Genomic DNA, 20637 nt, shown 5'->3' on the forward strand with positions numbered 1-20637 from the left:
TTTCATTTGTTTCCAGGTATTTTTTGATTTCCTACTTGATATCACTATTAACCCATTCATCATTTAATAACATTCTATTCAGTCTTCATGTATTTGAATTTTTTCCTTGAGGTTGTTTTCTAGTTTCAAGCCACTGTGATCCAAGAAGATGCTACATATGATTTCAAGGTTCTGAATTTGTTAATTCTTGTTTTGTATCTTACCATGTGGTCTATCTTTGAAAATGATCCATGTTCATTTGAAAAGAATGTACATTTTTCTTCTTTGGGGTGAAATTATCTGTAAATATCAATGAAGCCTATTTGATTCAGGGTTTTACTCAATGCCACAATATCCGTATTGATTTTTTGTTTGGACAATCTATCTATTGTTGACAGTGGGATGCTACATATATAATTCTTATAAAGTGTTTTACCAAAACCCCTTTTGATGAACTAATCATCTTTATGAATGGTCAGCCTGAAACAAATGGCCTTCTCTTTTTGTTGTACTTCTTTATATTTTGGCCTAACTATATATAATAATAAATTGGAAACACTGATAAGATTCAGTCTCTTCAATTTAAAGAATTTAAAAGGCATTTGGAGAGAGACTATTAACATATGTTAAATAATATCAAGATCTTTAAAATAAATGTATAAAATGTAATAACGACTATTAGCACCCCATGAATTTATGAAAGAGGGAAATCCATGTGTCATGAAGATGCAGTAACAGTGGACTAGGAAGCACCTTGAAGGAGTTGACCAGGATCTTATTAAGAACACACTTCCTCTCCGGAATAACATGCCTCACAAGTTCTCTCTAGCAGCTTTTGAGCATTGTTGTGAGCCCATTACTGACATATGCTGTCTACTCTTGTCCTTCTTAAATGTGAATATTTACTAATATTATCATATCCCTGTACTATCATTTCCTGTTGTATATTAGGTGGCATGGAATTTGTTTAGTTCATAAATATGTAAATAAAGGTGAGTCATATCCTGACCTGATGTAGATACAGAATACCCTAAGATAAGAGTGTTCTTGCATGTTGTGTGTTGAGCTGTGTCTTTTGGAGAGGGAGTGAAAATAGTTTGAAGGCAAGATGGAGAAAAGTATGTGACAAAGAAAGTAGACAATAATAGACTTCATAAAATTTAGCTCTTCCTCTTTAAGAAAATCCTATACATCCCAGTTCTATTGACATCAGACTTAGCCTGATGGGATTTCGCTGTGCCTGTCTATGTGAAAAAAAGATACATGCCATTTCACTGACATCAAGGTTCACCAAATGACTTTCTTTGTCTAGTGAAATGTGAACAGATGTGAAATGTCATGGTTCTGAGCAAAAGCTTTAATAGCTCCTACCATGTGCTTGTTTTGCAATCTAAAGCAAGAACATCATTTTCCCAGGGGAGATTAATCTATTAACTTGAATCCTATAATAGAGATTACGTAGAAAAAAAAATCACAAGGTAAAATTAATACAACATGAGTGAAAAATAAACTTTTTGTTGCTGTTGTTGTAAACCACTAAGAACCAAGAGTCACTTCATACTACAGCATCACTTAGATATGCTACCCGGCAGAGAGTGATAAGATCTGCACTGGTGGAAGGAAAGACACAGGTGCCTTATAACAGCAACAGACATGAGTAAAGGGAAGATGCAGATGTGCACGAGGAGCAGCGAAGAGGCCTGAACAGAATGGAAGTGTTACAAAGAAGGGAGGTATGAACATTTGTACGCAGATTAATTTTAGGCCTTGGGAAATCTAAACATGAGGTGTGAAAGTTTAGATTTGCTCTAATAACATTAATAAGCATTTAGACTTTTAGGCAGCAGTCACATGAAAAAAATCCATGTAATGACAACTAGTTTGGTTGTGATAAGTCAGAAAAATTGAGTGAGGAGGTAACAGGAATTCTGGAAAAGCTAAAGAAAGTATTGTAATGGCCATTCGATTGTGGGTTAAAAGTGACCCCTAACAGTGGAAAAAGGAACAAGGAGAAAAATAAAATCATTTTTAAAGTGAAGGCATGGAGTTCTTGGTCATTTACAGAATAAATATAGAGAAGAAAGGAAAAGGATGAGTCAAAGATAACTTTGTAGTGTGAAATCTAAGGAGCTGCGAACATGTGAACACCTTAGTCAGAGGTAGGTAAATTAAGAAGTAAGGCTAATTTTGAGTGAAAATGTTGTGAGTGAAGTAAATGTGTTAGTTTTTTTTATATTTGAGATGGAGCATTCAGTAGAAGGTTGGAAGGCTTTACTGCCTGGTTCAGAAATTTGGTCCCATGATAGAAATCGGAGTCATCTACACAAGTGTTATTACTAAAAACAATACAAAGAATGAGTCTTCTGGCATAAAGCATAAAACAAAAATGAAAGAAGGTTAAGAGAGAAGCCATAGTTAAGGGGCGAGGAAGAAGTAGAGAAGTTTTAGAATTAAGAAGTTAGATGTATATATATATACTAGACTTATGTATTATCACAGAATTGATATTCTTTCAAAATATAATTTCTTTAGGATTTTTTGAGCCACGAGAGAAAGCAAGAATTGAGAGGATAAAAAATTCATTGAATATATCAATTTTTAGGGTTTGTCTAAAGAGTCACATAATGTTCAAGAGAATTGAGGGGATTCATGAAGTTTAAAACTCATATGCCATAGGTAGGCATTAGAAATCAAAGATTCTCAAGGGAAAGGAAAATGAGTTAAGTGTTGATAAAGCAAGGATTTTTTTTTTACCAACTAGGAATGGATGAGATGAGGGATGCAGGTAGAAAGATTAGATTAGCTTTAGGTGAGATAAGTGTTTTCACTTTTTTTTTTTTTTTTTTTTTTTTTTTTACTGTGGGCTGATATAAAAAGAATAGACAACATATATTATTAAGTCCTTACTATGTGTAAAGCATTATATTGAGCACTGGATGTATATTATATCATATCACCTTCCATATAACCATATTGGTTAAGTAGTGTTGTTATTATCCATAGGGAAAAACCCTATAGACAGTGAAAGGTAAAATAAATTAGCATAGGTCACTAGTAAGTGGCAGAATTGAGAATAAACCTCATGAGTCTGGGTTCAGAGCCATTGCACTAAACCACTATATTTAGGATGAAAATGATTTGGCCATTATAACACAGAATTTGATGAGACTAACACCGTTTTAAACAGAATTTTACTATGTATATCTTTTTTAGTACTAACCATTTCAATTACTGGGACATTTTATAAAAGAAATACTCTTAAAAATCTTTAAGTGATTTAGCATAATTTCATAATTTATGATTCACCTATATTATTTCATTTGATTCTTACAGCAAACTATACAAACTATAAAAAATTATATTGGATTTTTCTCCTTTTTTTCCTCTATATTTTTTTAACATATGAGGAAAATCTAGGGAGGATGGGGGAAGAAGTTAACTTTGTCAAAGGGGCCCTGTTAGAATGTGACAGAGCTGGAGCTCAAAGCAAGGTCTATCCTTTTATACCAAACTCAGTGTTCAGAGTTTTTTCCACTTTCCTAACTGGTCTACCTAACACCCTTTTCTTTTGAAAATAACTATATATATGTTATCTATCTATCTATCATCTATCTATCTATCTATCTATCTATTTATCTCTCTATCTATAAACACAGAGATATATAATTTATATATAATATCTTAAAAAACAATTAATTTATAAAAATATATATTTATTCTTACATGTTTAAACTTCAGTCACCTTCAAAGCACTCTCCATTTGATGCAATGTACCTATTGAGATGTTTTCCCACTGCTCAAAATAGTTTTTGAACTTGTTGATTTAGATGCCTTTTAGTGCTACTGACACTCTTTGTTTCACCTTTTCCACATCAGCAAAATGTTTCTCATTGAGGACTTCTTTCATCCAGGGAAACAAACAAAAAAAAGTCACTCAGGGAAAGACCAAGTGAACAGGGAGGGTTAGAGATGGGGGTCATGCAGTTTTTGGTCAAAAACTACTAAACTCTCAGTGTGGTGTGGGCGGGTGTACTCATAAATCACCCATTATGAAATGGGCAAATGCATTAAAACCGTCTTCAAAAATGTAACTGAAGATGAATGTAGCCTCTCACAACAATGCCAATGGGTGTAGTGTATTACGAGAGGCCCACCCTCCAGAAGATAATTCCAGTTTTTTAGGGTCCCCCCTTATATATACCACGTCTGTCTGGAAAGTATTCACCCATGTCCTATGAAAAAGAGACACCTTTATTGAAGAAGATACAAGCTACAAGAAACATTGTACATAGGACAATGACACCTCAGTCCCCTTCAAAGTGGGAACCTTGGGACCTCACACAGTTCACTCAGTCACCATCAGCTGCCTTGCTGTATTTTCCTGAATCTCATTGATGGTTTGAAATCTCTTCCCTTTCATAGGTGATTTTAGTTTTGAGAAAAGTTGCAGGGCACCAAATCTGGACTGTAGGGTGGCTGAGTCACCTGGTGATTTGATGTTTCACCAAAAAACTCTGTACAAGATGTAATGTATAAGTGGGAGCATTGTCGTGATGAAGCTGCTAATCACCAGTTGCCCATAGCTTCAGCTTTCTGAATCATCTGAATAGTTTCTGTGGAGAAATGTTTAAGATTAACATACAATTTGATGCAGATTCATTGCTGTACTTACTCAGTCATTTTGAATGCACCAGTCATACTGTACACATGCTCACTTAATGGCACCTACCAGCCCTACTGACTGGTACAGTGAAGTCATCATTGTTCTTGCACATGCATCCCAGTCCATTCTCCTTGGCTGCCAGGTTGTACAAACCATTCTTGTTATATTAACAATGGCTGGAATTTTTGCTGATAGACTATATATAATTTGATAAAGTCCTCTAATTTTTAAAAAAATTATTCCTGAAGAGAGCATAATATGGAAATGAGAGAATTCTAATCCTCCAAGAGATATGTCCTTAGTCTGGACTGACTTCTTGACTTCCCCATTCTCTGCGTAAACCATTTACTGTACTGACTCAGATTCATAGGGAATGCTTCAGACTTATTTCTCTATGACTTTTGAGAACAAGTTCCCTGAGATAGTAAGGAAGCTCCTGTGTAGCTCTTTTATCATCACATCCAAAATAAAGGTATTACTTTTAAGTTTGCAAATGAGCATCACTGGGGCTGAGAAGGCATAATTTTTTCCTTCTTCCCATGAGTCACATATTTTAACAAAGTGAAACTTATAATCTTTTGCCTTAAAGCTGTAAAAGCTTCTCTTCAGTATTATTCTTATTCTTGCTTAAATTATTAGGAATAATTTGAGTAAAATTAAAAATAACATGTTAGTTCCCATTCTTTAAGTGGGCACTTTACAAATTATTTTTGTTTACTTCAGTCAAGCACTGTGTGTTTAGATTTTGGTCCAAACAAAATAAATTATTTATTAAGTACAAAATATAAAAAAAATGAAATGTCTATTGTTGTTAGTTGCCTTCTTTTTCCTACGATTAGCTAAAAAAGTTAGCATCATAAACTCCCATACTTCACTTTGGGAAGCAGTCCTAAAATGTTTGTTTGCTTGATTGAAATCAGATGTTTAGGTTCTTGGCCAACAATATATAAAAGTGAATATCCATAAGCAGGTGTTGCTTAGTATCTTGTGCAGGGGTTTTCTCTGCTGACAGTCCAAAACTCCAGACTGTAGCTCATATCCCAGGAGCTGGCATACAAAACTCTAGCAGCATTCTATTTAAAGAGTTCATTGGAACAAAAATCTGTTTATACCCTCATAGCATAACATTCAAGAGAATAACATAATCTAAGTAGAGCTGAATTCGAGAAAAACTTATAAAATTTGAAATCATCTCAGTGTGTCTAGAGCCAGCTGTGAGGAGAAAACAGGGTGTGTGTGTTTCTTGCTTCTGGATTAGCAACTTCGGAGTTGCTAATCCAGGAAGATAAGCCATTTTAATACTGCAAGGTAATAGATATTTCTATTCCAAAATTGCTCCTTTCACTTATGCAGAGTCATACCAACTGAAACTCCTCTCCCAGATTCATTTGGATAGCATATCATTTTTTTAACAGAAATATCATAGAGCAATTAATGGGTTAATACCTTAGTTGGAAAACTTTCATTCAGAATGCTTCTCTCCTAACATTGAACAAAAAGTAAACCAGTCTGAGAACAGTTAAAGACCAGACTTCTGAGGATCTTGAAAGTCAATTAGCCTTGGTATTGGATGTGTTAGACAACCACCATACTTTCTCATTCAAGAGCAAGAATGTTGTTTAAGGAAAATTAGACAGTAAGATGTTTGGGATATGGATTGAAACACTACAAAATAATAGACAGACGTAACCTCAGACTCATTAGTCAGTGAAATTTCCCTACTCTGTCACGAACCTTAGTTTTAATTTTATCACTTCTCAAATGAAGATGTTAAGTTAGATATATTTTTTAGATTTATACATGTGCATTAATTTTTTAACTGAAATGAAATGGACAAATAACATATATGAGTTTCAGATATACAACATGATTTAACATGTCTATATTATAAATGGACCATCACAATAGGTCCACTTAACATCCATCACCACATACAGTTGTACTATTTTTCTTGTGATGAGAACTTTAAAGATCTAGTCTCTGAACAACTTTCATATATACAATATAGTATTATTAACTTTAGTCACCATGTTGGCCACAATGAGATATTATCTCACACCTGATACAATGGCTACATTAAAAAAGACAAGAAATAACAAGGGTTGGCAAGGGTGTGAAGAATCATTAGACTGTGTTAATTTTCCTTATAGCCCAGATTGAAAATCAAAACAATCTTCAGAGCAAAATTGGAAAACCATGGACACTTAAAATTGGATCATACCTCAGCAATCACTTCACCTCTGTCCAAACCAGAAATTCTTCTTTAATATCATTGAGGAAATAACCTGTAGCTGAAGACTAACCTGAGAAGAAGTGCTCCATCTTATAAGGCAGCTTCTTCTAAGAAATAAGTGGAAGAGCTTCATGTTATCAAACAGAGCTCTGGAGTTATATGCACCAGAGTGAGGATCACTGCTCACTCACTGAGTGACCATGGAAAGGCTAGATCATATCTGCATGCCACAATTCCACCATTTGTTTAAGAAGACAATATTATTGGTAGTATTAAAATTATTAACCACATCTCTTTCCTGATTAAACTTTAGTAGGCTCCTTTGAGCCCTCTTCTCAACTAGGTCTCCATGCTCATCTTTGACAAGCCCAGTTCTAGCAAGAATCCTGCTAAGTCAGTGTAGCAAGAATCTCCCACCCTTGATATCTGATCACTGCTGAAAGCAGATCATATTCCTCACCCCACCCTTAATGTCTGATCACTCTGGTCTGCTTTCAGTAAGCCTGCTGTGAAATAAGTTTAGTAAGAATCCCCATATTTTTTATGTCTCTTCTAATTTTTCCATTAATTGATACCCTTACCTTGCTTACTGGCTATAAATCCCCAGCTTTCTTTGTTGTACATGGGGTTGAGCCCAGCCTCTCTCCCTTATTACTATACTGCTATTGTAAGAGTCTTGAATAAAGTCCTCTTTGCCATGGTTATATGTCAGAACATTTTTTTTTAACATTTTCTCTAATTATTAGAAAGTTCTCCTTCATGTTGAGCTGACAACTTGTCTGTTATCACTTCTTCCCACTGGGCTTAGCGCTTTCCTTCTGGAGAGATGAATAAAATTTCTATTTCTTCTTTCACATGAAAATTATTCAAGTGTATGAAGAAAGAGATCACACATATGAAATCTTTATTTTAGGTTAAATATATCAATTTTCTTCAGCATTCCTGATCATTGCCGTTTTGACCCCTCTTATACGAATATGTTTGAAGATGTCACTGTGGTACTTCCAAAGTGATTGTACAATCTTTGGGCACAGAGACACCATTATCTTTCTTGGTCTAGGCTGTACTATACCATGAAGCTGACCTAAAATGTAGCCCACAGATGCATTAATTTTTGGCAGCTGCACCACACCTTGGCACACCGATACTGAGATGAATCTGAGTTTACTCTAACCTTGAATTTTTGCAGTTCATTTTTTAAAACTAAGTGCAGGATTTAATAATAGAATGGGATCGTTCAGGATACGCTTCCAGTAAAAGGCATTTACAATCATCTCATCAAATAATGATGGACATGCATCTTGTGAACTGAGGCTTGACAGAGATGATGGACTCTGCAGTGGAGGAAAATGAGTATCCCTAATGGCAGGATGGAAGAAAGAAAGGCATGGGGATAGGAATTAGCAAACGTCATGTGGGAGAGAAGAAAGCAAAACAGTGTGTAACCTTTCTTTGAGAAACGTTCCTTGCAACCCCCCCTTTGATATTAGGGGATTTGTCTCTAAAGCACCTTGGACCACAATTATACCAGTTTTCAAACTGTATTTCTTTGACACGCATTATTTGTTTTCCCAGAACATAAAAGGAATTTGTTAGAGAAAGTATTGGAAGTGTAGAAAAGCACATTTGATCTGAATTATATAGATATATATTTATTTTTTATAATACAGACACAGAAAAACTCATAAAGATATATAAGAAAATTTTATTTTCTTTACTACTGATTCCACTTCCCAGAGGTAACCATTACAATTTACTTGTCTAGGTCCAGCCTTCATTTAGGCTGTAAATTCCTTGACTGTGTAAACTGGGTTATGTTAAAGATTGTTAAACTCTTGATAAAAAATGAAGTCTTTATGAAGATGAAATCCTTTAAGAATTAACTCCTACCTGGCAACATTTCAATACATAGTCAATATTATATATCATATAAAAATACATGGAGGTGAAAGAGAAAATTCTACTTTATAGTACAAATACCAGGAAACTGAGAATATATTTTTGTCTGGAAGAAACTTGGCACAAGCTAGGGAAACTTGATGCCATTTAGATTTTTAAAAAATTATTATTGGAAATAAGCTTAAGTTGCATTTTCATAGAGGAACTTTGCCTGAAGACACAGTGTTGATAGCCTTTTGTGCATCTCGGCAGGAAGGAACAGCACTAAAAATGACACTGGGTTGAACTATAGTGACAAACATTGTAGCACAGGGTAGACAGAACGAAAGTAGCCAGGAGAGTAAGCTTTAGTGATGATAAAAGCTCAGTTCTTGGCAATCTTTTGTGTTGTGTTACTTTTTAAAAAATTGATAATATTGTGCTCTAGTTCTAATTTATTTAGCCACTTACTGAGTGATAGTAACTTTATACATACAGAAACTATGTGTCATGATAACATTATAAGTATTTGTTAAATAGAGTAATAAATTTATATTTCATTCATTTAGTTGTGCTGTGGTGGGCAAAATCATTCTTAAAATGGTAATTAACTTGATTGGCTCAACTGTGTTGCCTAACTGACAGGTCACTATTTTGTCCAACCATTTTCTTAATTTTGAGAAATATTTCTTAATATTTCTGTTAAGAAAAAGCAGAGAAAATATGACTTTAGCTAGAAATCTCTTTTAAAGAACATTCAGCAGTTTAATTTATTAGGTACAAAGGCATAAATAAACAGGGTCATTAAAACACAAGCTAATATTTATGGTCTGAAAATATTATGCCAGGCACTTTCTTTCTGAATATTATGTATATACAAATGCATTTTAAAAAGTTTGCTCTTCATAGGGTTTATTGGTCAGTAGCAAATAATAATCTCATATAATTTCATGATTTATATCTTTCATGGATCTTTTACATCTACCATGAAGGGAACAGTTGAAATATTATTTATATATGCTTCCTTACTAGCTGGCCTCTCAGAATTGGTTGAGAAGGAACACTAACCTCTGTTAAATTCATACATTTTTGCTGCTGCTCCGCTCCAGGGCAATGGATTGTGGATGCACAAAGCAGCTCAAAGACAAATCAAACACCTTTGTGAATCTTGCCTCCCTCTCTGTTCTTCAAGTGGAGCTTATGGGTTGAGTCAGAGCATCTAAAACCTCTCTCAGATTTGTGGAACTCTGACCAGGCATTTTCACATGAGGCTGTGACAAATGCGTAGTGTCCTACATATTTTGATTTAAAGACTTATCTTACTATAATAACCATCAAACATTCTCTTACAATGCAAACAAATGTATGTGGTGCTCATTAATTTCTTTTTCCATGTGATTTTAAATGTAATTTCTTTTCCCAATTAGTTATTCTCTTAACTATGTCACTATGCTCAGCAAAGTAAATATTTGTTAAATCTATGAATGAATGAATAAATGAATGAACATTAGACTCTGCTATCCCCTCTAGAGCATGTCCCACCTTTGCCTGTTCTTCTTGCTATTCTTTTAATAATGCACCATAAACACTATAGGTGCAACTGGAAGCTATCCCTTCCCCTTCTTCCTCCACAACCTAGGGACTCCAATGCCTTCTGTTATTTTGCTTTATTTTCTTTTACATTTCTCTTGAGTGGTTCTGTATTTTTGTTTTTGTAAAATATTCCATATCACAATGATTTCTATTAGGTACATAGAAACACTTCTAAACCTTGCAAGTTCAAGTTCTTCAATTTTGTTTTGCTATGTTAATGTTCCTCTTCCCCCATTTGAATTTTTAGGTTTTAAAATTCCACCTCTACCAAAATCTTCCCAAATATTTCAACACCTGCTTGTTAAGTACTTTACGTATATTACCCCTTCCACTCTCGCTATAACTTTAGGATACACGTATACTATTGCTATCTTCTTTTTACATATGAAAAGGAAACAGAAACTCCTGTTGGGGTGGGGAAGGGGCTGGAGGAATTGAGCAAATGAAAAAAATTCATGATATGGACAGGAGTGTGGTGATTGCCAGGGGAGTGAGAACTGGGGAAGAGGTAGAGCAGGGTCAAGGGGAGATAAATGGTGATGGAAGGAGACTTGACTTGAGGTGGTGGGCACACAATACAATACACAGATGATCCATTACAAGATTGTATACCTGAAACCCATATCATTTTGTTAACCAGTGTCACTTCAACACATTTAATGAAAAGGGAAAAAAAAAAAAACCTGATTCGATGAATGTGTACCTTTTTATACTGAGGATTATCCAAAACAACCCAGGCTATATAGAGTTCTCTACTCATCATCATCAATTACCACAATAATTTAAAATATTTAAAAATGTTGACAATGAACACAAGGGTGTGTCAAGATATGGAAGCAGCCCAAGTGTCCATCAGTAGATGAGTGGATAAAACAACCATGGGACATTTACACAACGGAATACTAATCGGCCATAAAAAAGAAAAAATTCTACCCTTTGCAATAGTATGGAGATGGACCCGGAGAACATTATGCTAAGTGAAATAAGCCAGGCAGAGAAAGACAAATACCATATGATTTCTCTCATATGTGGAATCTAATGAACAAACTAAATTAATAAGCAAAGTAGAGACAGATTCATAGGTAGAGAGCAGGCTGGCAGTTTGGGGCTGGGGGTTAAGGGGGTGGAGGGATTGAGCAAAAAGGAAAAAAGATTCATGGACACGGACAACAGGGTGGTAATTGTGGGGGGCGGGACAGAGGGCATAAAGAAGATAAACAATAATGGAAAAATACAGTAGAATATTTTAAAATGTTGACAAGAAATAAAAAATAGATCTCTGAAAAAAAACCCAACAAAGCCTCCCCTTGGGTAGGTAACTGACCCAGCCTTACAGCTAACGACAGTCAAGTCCGGTGTCCAAGGGGCTCTGAGGCTGCGGGAACTGCTGCCTTCTGGTGTGCAGTGCATGGTCCTGTCTCCCAGTTTGTGCCCCCTTTCACCTTGATGTATTTGAAAGACAAAAACAGTGACTGATAAAGTGCGTTGATATTGATCATTTCACACTCTTGAAAGAAATGCAAAGCACCCTGTTAACTGTTCTTGTCCGCAGTTAATCCGAGTGGGGGTGCGGTGGGGTGGGGTGGCCAGTGGGACAGTGGAGAGCAACGGGGAAAAATCGGGAGAACTCTAAATGAACAACAAAATTAAAAGATGAAGGAAAAGACGAACTTCCCTGAAACACTTTTATGTAAGAGACAAATATTTAACAGTGGCCTCATAGAATCAATGCTGTCTACGGCAAAGATGTGAGTATTTTAGAAGAGGAAATCTCAAAACAAGTAGAAAGTAAGCAGGAGGGGGAAAAGTAGCAGCGGAGAAAATGTTTTAGGGAGCCAGGGAAGTGAGGCTTTGCCTCTCCTGCGTTACCCAGGAGTCTGCCTATAAAAGCACAGGTGCCATAGAATTCTACAAAAATATTTTCTTTATGTTTGACCCACAAGCTTTCAGTGTAAGAGGATCCTGTTTCTAAGTTGGTTATTGAGCAGCTCCCTGCTTTGTGTAAAGCACCGTGAGGACATTTAACGTGCAGTAGTCTCCCTTTATCCTGTCAGGGTACGTTCCAAGACCTCCAGTGGATGCCTCAAAACCACAGACAGTGCCAAACCCTAAATATACTATAGTTCTTCCTATACATGTGTGCCTATGATAAATTTTAATTTATAGATTAGGCACAATAAGAGATAAACAACAATAACATGACAAAACAGAACAATTATATCAATATACTGTATCGTCGTCGTCGTCGTCGGCAGCCGTCCGTCTCGAGAGACGATGGCGTAGCTTCTTGAGAGTCTATCTGCACCGCCGAGAATGGCTGTGCAGTCCGACTCGGGAGTGACAATCCCTGCCGCACTTGGTACAGGTGAAGGCAGATGGCCGTTGTTGCTGCTGTTGACGCTGCTTCCGCCTCGATCTTTTCTGGACCGCCTCCTCGTTGCGCGCAGCCTCCGCGCGTGACGTACCTTGCCTGACCGCGAGCCTCCAGGCTAGGCGGTCGTCTGCTTGAACTTCCCATGTGTTGAGATTGATGGAGCACTGTGTCATGTCCTTTTTGCAGATGTCTTTGAACCGCAGTTTTGGGCGCCCTGTCATCCTCTGGCCTTCTGCTAGCTCGCCGTAGAGGAGGTCTTTGGGGATACGGCCTGCATCCATTCTTTTGACATGGCCGAGCCACCTGAGGCGTCTCTCGCTAAGAACTGCCAATATGAGCATACTGTATCAAAGTTATGCAATTGTGGTCGTATTCTCAAAATATTGTAACTATCTCTTGAAATAAATGGCTTGCTGTCACACATTAAAAAAAAAAAAAAAAGCAGCTTTCTTGTCCATGTTGTTCTATGAAGACTTGAAAGCATTAATGAGGGCGCTGCATGCAGTTGGTGGGAGATGTAAGTGCAAATATGAATTGGAGCTTGGCAATGCTTAATTCTATGTGCTATAACCTGCTTCCTAATAATTTTCAGATCCCTCATGTTTATGTTCCTCTTCTCTTGTCCTATTTTTATGGCACTAATGTCATTTTGCATCGTCTTCCTCTCAAAACAAGTCAAGCACTGTCAGTGGCCCATTCTACATTTCAATATCTTCAGTATTATGAGATCTCCCTTTGTTTCATTTTCCAGCTTCGTGACTCCTGTTTCAGTTTTCCTGGAGCACCCTTTATAGAATTAAAAATATTTTTAACTTTGGTTTGTTGTTGTCGTCAAAATTACATTATCTGCATCAGGTAACTAAGCTGATTAACCTATGAAAGCACCTCCTTTTTAATCATTTTCATTTGTCTTCTCCCCAGTTTTGTATTTATTTTCTTTTGAGGGGATTTGCAGGGCACATATGAAAATAAAGGCCTATGTGGGTAGGCTTGCTCACTCTCCTTGTCACAATAATTGATTTCGTCCCCTGCCCGTTCAGCATTAAAATGTGGGTCACTTTGATATAGAACATCCACATTTATTTCAACAACCTTATCTGGCAAACACTATTTTGGCCCCAGATTTAAAGAAAGAATTATTATAGTGAATCATCAAAGCCATATTTTTGAATAAACTAATTCTTGATTTTCACACCTCTTTATTTTGGCCTGTTTCAGATCTCCCTTGAAATTCACAATCAACTAATTTAGGATCTTTGGTTATAATTTGTCCTGCATGTCAAGCCTTCTGCTAAACTTGCCAACCTTTGCAGTGAGATGTCTCTACATGTCTTGTGATCAGTGTTCAGTAATGTTAGTGATCTCTAGATTCTAATATTTTTTCTCTCTCCCTCATGCTTAATAGTAAATTTCCATATAGTGGTCTTTCACCTTTTGGTAATACACCTTTCATCCATAGGTCTTTTAGTATTTTTTTAAAAGAGCTGAAAGACTAAACAAAAAGCCATCAAGTATCAACCCCAAGAGAAACATTCAATTCTAACTTAATCACTCTGTGCAATTTTTGAGTTGATATGCTTGTTGTAGAATAATTTTTAACCCTTCAATTAATTTCTTGGTATCGGCCCACATTACTTCTGTTTCATGTGGCATGATTTTCCTACAGAACACTTCCTTGATTTCTAATTTCTCTTTCTATGTCATTGTAGTGTTTATTTTTTAATAGCATAAATCCGATCTTTTCTCTTTTCTCTGCATGTTTTACATTATATTTTATTTTATTCTTGTTTGACATTTTCTTAATACTTTCTTACCTTGAAAGAATGGACAAATTCTCTCACCTATACTTTGAGTGTTGCTATTTCAGCTTCAATCTTCTCTTCTTTGTTTTTCTACTCTTGCTCTCTCCACTAAATGTCTCTGTAGTCATATGGAACATTGACTTTCTCCTTGGAAGCCTTTTCTTCACTCACTCGCTTTTAAAATCATTCTTCACATCACTTTCAATTACCCAGCCCAACATCCAATTATTCCACTTTAGAAATCAGGCTTTAGTTTAGATGGGCTGTTTCCTGTTCTTATTTCTTAGATTGGATACCTCTCATACGTATTTTCATAATACCTTATGCACAGCCCTGTTCTGCTTTCGTCCCTCTGTATTATAACCATCTGGTTCTTCACGCCAGTCTGGAAGCTTTTGAGAGCACATGGTCATCTCAGAGGCATCTTTAGCTTGGTGGCAAAGGGTACGGACTTGAGTCAGGCAGCTGTGACATTTACTAGCTTATGGACTTGGGAGAGTCACCACCTCTCGGTGCCTTATTTCTTCAGCTACAAATCAGAGTTATTATTATACTTGCCTTGTAATTTTTTGTTTGTGAGAATAAGGTTCTTAGAACAATTTCCAGCATAACTCACAGCAAATGTTCTATAAAGTTTGCGATAAATTTTACTATAACAATAGTAAGAATTACTAGTAACAGACACATTTCAGGGATATCAAGCATGATGCATGTCATAGAATAGTACTCAAGTAATTTCTGTTGAATATGTGAACTAATAAAAATGAATGATAGTAAAAATCATGCACTCAGATAAACAATCTAAAAACATAAGGGAGTGTGCATATATACTGTAATATGCAAGAATGGGAACTTCCCAGAGCCTATACTGATCTCTTATTTTTCTTATGACTGGCAGATATATCTAGAAAGGAGTAGATGTTCTAGATAAAACTTCACCTAAACATAGCTGGGCTTTGATAATTAGTATGCACGTTAGAGATATCTTTACTTATCTCAGAAAACTTCTTATCTGGCTTCTTCCCAAAGTATTCTTCTGCCAAATATTCTCACTTAGGATAACTTTCTGACATTATAAGAAAGGGAAACGTCTGTATTTTACAAGCTCAATTGCTTCCTACAAACAAATGCTATCAATTCTGTCACGTTTCCCTCTTTACTGAATTTGTTACAGAGTGTTAGCTTGGACATGCAAATAAACATCTTACAATCCTGTGCTCTTTCAGGTTGTTTCTAGCTATTTCTTGTGTCAATCTTTGTTGCTGCCACTCTTATTTTCTTTTCCTGTTGTTGCTATTATTGTTTTCTATCTCCTCATGGATAGGCAGCCAAAAGCCTCTCAACTGATTGTATACTTAAAAAGGCAGGGTGTTTGTACATTCCTTGTTCTTTTGCCTTTTGAAAAATATATACAGTCACACGTCTAATCACATGTGAAATATACTCACACATAAAATTTTTCCTGCGATGACTCTATATGCAAATCTTAGTTTTCCACAATCTCTTTTTGCATCTGACATTCACTGGTTTGATATGTATTGACAACTCAGGATTTTGTATAAGAAATACATAGACAATAGGCCTTTTAAAGAAGTGTATAGTCTTTTAGTAATGTTAATTTATAGTGTTTTACATAAAATAATAATAATTCTAATAAAAACTTAACATTTACTTAGCCTTCCTTATGTGCCAGCATTGTTCCAAACATTTCATATACATTAACTTATTTAGTTTCCTTAAAAAAGACTCTAAGTGCTGTTTGTATACGCATTTGAGATATGAGGAAACTGAGTACCAGAGATCCTAACAATTACTTGCTATTAAACATGGATTAGTTGATAAAAATGAAAAGTTAAGCAGTATATGATTATGAATCCAGTGAGACAAGAATATCTGATTTTTAATACAGTAGCTTATACAAGTTCCAAGGAGGGACAAAGTGCTACAAAATGTAGTGGCCAGAAGGAAGTTTTGAACCATAGTTAGTTTGGGCATTGAAGGGTAGATAAGGTTTAAAATGGGCATGAGGAGAAAAATAAAATATTAAAATTAAAAGTATTGATTTTGACATTGCCCAAATATTTTATACACATTATCTAAAGTAAGCCTCAAATTATTCTCACAATGTAGTTCCTATTATTGTGTGCATTTTATAAACGAGGAAATTGAGGTTCAGAGAGGGTTAGTATGTTGTTCAAGTTCACAGACAGAGAAGTGGTAGAGGAAGATTCAAACCAGGCAGTCTGATGATAGAGTTCTACCTAACCACTGTGAACAGCTGAGGAAGAATATTTTAACTTATTGGGGATTACAGGTAAGAGAGGAATGAGCACAAAAAATAAACAACAACAAAAAGACAACATAGAAGGGAGAAATATTATGTTCAAATAGCCAAGAAAGTTTAAAAGTAGCGTACACCAATCAATAGCAGTAACCTGTACAATTACCAATATTGTTATCAGATATCATAAAATAATAAAATTGAACTTTGAAACATACTTATGGAATTTTCTGAATGTTTTTAGCTGGCGTTTATAGGTCCTTCGGTAGGTAAGCTTTGGTAGAGATAATTAGCTGTCAGTCAAAGGAAGAATGGAGAAAGAATTCCAGAGGGCCAGGAATCAGCATGTCACCTTCATAACAGCCCCAACTGAAGGAACTTTATCCTGAAGTAGAACTGGCAGGGATTCCTTAAGCACCTTCCCACTGTCTTTATTACATATCATCCAGTTTAAAGTCTGTGAATCAGTTTAACTGGCTGCAGGGTATAAACACCCCCAAAACCTCAAAAATTTAAGACTTCTTATTTCCTAGCTCTTATAAAAATAAATCTCATTTTTATATCTGCAAGACATAATTTCCAAGTAGATTAAATTAAAGTGGTTGGTTACATGCAATAACTGGATTCCATGGTCTATTAATTTCCTGTTACTGCTATAACAAGTTGTCACAAACTTCATGGCTTAAAACAACACAGGTTTATTATCTTATAGTTTGGGAGGTTAGAAGTCTGAAATGGCCCTGATGACGAGAAAATTATGGTGTCAGTGCAGTTGTGCTCCTTGTGGAGGCTCTCCAGGAGAATCTGATCCTTGCCTTTTTCCAGCTTCTAGAGTCTGTCTGCATTCCTTGGCTAGTGGTCATGTCACTCTGACTTCTGCTTCCATCATTAAATCTCTTCCTCTGACTTTGAGCCTCCCACTTCAGATATGAGGAAACTGAGTACCAGAGATACTAACAATTACTTGCTATTACACATGCAGTAGTTGATAAAAATGAAAAGTTAAGCAGTATATGATTATGAATCCTTTAGTGAGGACTCTTGTGATACATTGGGCCCACCTGGATAATCCAGAAAAATCTCCCCATCTCAGGAACCTTAATTTGGTCACATCTGCAGAGTCTCTTTTGCCTTATAAGATAACATTCATAGATTTGTGGATTAAGATGTAGGCACCTTTGGGTGGCCATCATTCTGCCTACCACAAATAATAAATTAAAACTATAAAAAAAAGAAAATACTAATAGATATAAAACTGTTTTTGGATGAAAAACAATATTATAAGTATGAAAATGAATGAGGAAATAATTAAAAAGAGGTGGACAGACTTAAACCAAGTATAAGAAATCTACATACATGGGAATAGCATACCACATTATATAAAATAACAGGCAAATTAAAATCTAGAGTGATAAGTACAGCAAATAAGGCAAAATTAAGAAAACTATTGATTAAAAAATAAAATTTATCAGTAAGAATAGATAGATGCCTCAGTAGAAGAATGAGCAGAGTACCTGAACTGTTAATTTAAAAAAAGAAATTTAAGAGACCAGTACAAAACATGGAAAAATTCAACCTTATCAGTTAAGAAATGCAAACTATACAAAGAAATACCATTTCCTCATCAAATCAAGCAAGATAAAAACCATTTTGATTAATGATAATAAAATGCTTATGGAACATACATAGCTAATAAGAGTTTTAAAAGTTTCAAACTGTATAATGAATAATTTGGGAATATATACTAATGGTCCTTAAAATAGTTAATTCTTTATCTCTCTCAACGATTACAGTTTCAGAATTCATAAAGAAATGAACATGAAATATAAATATTTATTTACTTTTTTTTCTATACCTGAATTTATATTAGACAAAAATTTGAAAAATACCTCAAGTTAGAAGACAAATTAAATGACTGGTTGTATACATTACAGTGGACACCTAAATACTGAAATATTTATTATATTGTCATAAAGATGCTGTTTTCAAAGATGACTTTTCAGAGTACATTATTAAATGCTAAAAGTCAGGCACAAACAACATTGTATTAGTGTGATTAGGCTCTGCTGCAATAATAAATATCAGAAGCTCAGAATCTTAAAAGATTAAGATTCATTTCTCAATGATGTAACATCTGCTGTGAGTTCAGTGATGTTCCATCGCAAGTGGTGACTCACAGCCTCAGTTGGCCTCCACGTGGTGCCCCTGACAGCTCAATATGAGACTTCAAGATTTACCTCCGAACTTCAATGCCTCAACCCAGTAACCTGAACTAGCTTCACAGTCTGGTTAACTGCAAAGGAGGTGGCAGAAGTAGTCCTTCCACCTGCCAGAGAATGAGATGAAAATTAGACAGAATTAATAGTTTCTCAAACAGGTATATATTGTTTGTCCCCTAGTCTTTTATTAATTGTTTGTACAATGTATACAAATATAGCTATATCTACTTATTTATTTCTATGTGTCTAAATGAAGAGTCGGCCCAGTATGGCCTCGCTCAAATCTGGCCAGCTGCTTGTTTTTGTCTAACCAGCCAGTTAAGAATGGTCTTTAACATATTTAAATGGTTGGATAATATTTAGTGATGAATGAAAATAGTCACAAATTTAAATTACAACGTCTACCAATAAAATTTTATTGAACACAGTCTTGCTTCTTCATTTACATATGTCTTCGGCTGATTTCAGATAGAACATCAGAGCTGAGTCATTTCTGTGACAGATCACAAGACCCAGAAGCCTAAAATATTGACTATGTAGGCCTTTGGAGAAAGTTTGCTGGCACCTGCTCTAAATACCTAGGGAAAGGAGACATTAAAATGAGATTTTCACAGTAGTTGCTTTTAGGTTTGGGATTAAAATTATCCTCAATTTTTATACTTTCTATTTTCTAAAATTTCTGCAATGAATGCTATTACAGCCACATTTGGGAGAAATTGGAAAAAACAATGAAGATAAAAATAACTCACATGTAGAATCCCTAACAATAATCTACACAATTAGTTCTAGATAGCTGTTTTTTCTCTGGAGGCCTCCAACTTAGCCCAAGAGACAAGAGAATTATCACTAACAGTAAGGCTTGGGTTCCTTTCCCATCCCTTCTTCAAGGCCCCTCTCCCTCATTCTACTCTCTAGCCACACTCCCTTTTTCTCAGTTCTGCAAATAAACCAAGTTCATTCTGTCATCACAGGCCTCTACCATTTCTTTTACCTGGAGAGCTCTTCCTGAAGATTTTCACATGGCTGACAACTTTGTCATTCAGATCTTAGCATGAATGTCACCTAAAGAAAGATCTTTCCTGACTCCTGTGTGTAATGTGGTACAATATCACCATTAGTCTCTATTATATTTGCTCTTTTATATTTTCTATGCACATATCACTCCCTGCTTTATTTTATTTGTGTGTTTATATTTTTACTGAAAGTTAGAATGGAAAAATTCACTAACACAGATGCATCATCAGTCTTTTATCATTGTTACATCCTGTGAAATATTATAATTTTTTATAACTCACTTCCGCATGACCTAGGATATAGCAGTGATAAAAGACTGATATGTGTATGTATTATTATTATCCATTTATTATATATTATATACACACTGACACCTTAAAGAATCCTAATGAAAAGCCAAATCCCTACTGAGGAAACCTGTAGCTCAGCAAAACCCCTACCTTTGTGTTCGTCATCCATTGACACTTGAATTTTGAATTGAACTCTGCCAGGTACAATAAAAAGTTAGTGGTTCTTACATCAGATATGATATATTGTTGATTGAAGGTAAATATGCAACTCTGAGCAAATTTATTGAAAAGAATTAAGAATTTCTTTGAAA

This window comes from Furipterus horrens, unplaced genomic scaffold, assembly GCF_987537825.1.
Source record: "Furipterus horrens unplaced genomic scaffold, mFurHor1.1.pri manual_scaffold_2, whole genome shotgun sequence".
In the NCBI taxonomy this organism is placed as follows: Eukaryota; Metazoa; Chordata; class Mammalia; order Chiroptera; family Furipteridae; genus Furipterus; species Furipterus horrens.